Genomic DNA, 1,439 nt, shown 5'->3' on the forward strand with positions numbered 1-1,439 from the left:
GTTTAATTTTGATACATTAAAATAGAATTCAAATTTAATATTATCTTCACACATTATATTTCTACTCTAGTATAAGATATTGTATATATACAGCTCAATTAATACATAGTTTACTCCAAAGGTCTGATAGTGTTATTGTAGGCTGTTTAGGATAATTAAGTAATACAAGTCAACGGTTGATCAATTCATGGTCATGTCAAGTATAGAAATATACATGCTAGGTTTAACAGATGATTCTATAGATATTTGTGGTAAAATAGTTAGATAAGGTCTTCAAAAACCTCAGAGACCTACAAAATATGACATTTAAAAATATTTTTATTGTTTTAAAGATTCTTTGACAATAAGACAGGTTAACTCCCGACAGTACCCAGCCTAGCACAAAAAAGATGATGAGCATTTAAGAACCTCCTTGTGCAGATGGCTTCGAGTGTGACAAATCGGCTACAGGATAAAAATGTCCTCTTTTCTCCCACAGACAGAGTTCTGCCTAAAAATGGACAAACTTGGATGCAGGCAGAGTTGATGGCCAGACTCTGCCAAGGCAGGGTAAGTAAGTCCTCAGTGGTTCCTGCTTCACAAATATACGGGGCCAGAAGGCCAAAGATGATGCTCCAACATTATATAGTTTTGGGTATCTGTTCAGGAAATAAACTGTCTCTGTCATTTTTTTATTTTGGAAATGCTAACCTGCACTTCCTATTTACTTGGGTGATTAAATGTATTCCTTCTCAAGTCTCTGATGGGGTTGAAGACCAGATAGTTAATTTTAAAATTGATCTTAGTTGTTTAAGAGTTAAAAAGATACTTTCAAGTCTAGATAGATACTTTTAGGCTGATAGACTTGCGTTTTAATAGATGTTGATTTAAGTTCAAAACTTTAGATTTACCAAGATAAAATAGATAATATTTTCTACAAGGTTGCCAAATACATTTTGATAAAAAATTATGTGTGTAAGTCTTACCTATTGGTTTTTTATAATTTTTCACAATTGTGCTTACTGTATATAAAAATGGCCTTTTTTATTTAGACAAAAAAGGGTAGATGCTAGGGGATGGCCTAATGTATTATTATTATTTTTTCTGAGACAAGGTCTCTCTGTGTTAGCCTTGGCTGTCCTGGAGTTGCTTTGTAGACCAGGCTGGCCTCGAACTCACAGTGATCCGCCTGCCTCTGCCTCCTGAGTGCTGGGATTAAAGGCGTGCGCCACCATGCCAGGCTGCCTGATGTATTTTGATGCTCATTACTGCTTGCTGTCTGTCTGACCCACCTTTTGCTTAATAAAAAGCCATCCCACCTGGACAAGGAAGAGATAGGTGGGGCTAGGAGAGAGAGAGAGGAATTCTGGGAAGAAGAAGGAGTGCCAGGAGGAGAAAGGAGAGAGACCTGAAGAACAGAGAGGAAGGCTGCCATGGGTTAGATGGAGGAGAAGCACATG

The sequence above is a fragment of the Acomys minous genome (genome assembly GCF_964271855.1).
Source record: "Acomys minous genome assembly, chromosome: 8".
Classification (NCBI taxonomy): Eukaryota; Metazoa; Chordata; class Mammalia; order Rodentia; family Muridae; genus Acomys; species Acomys minous.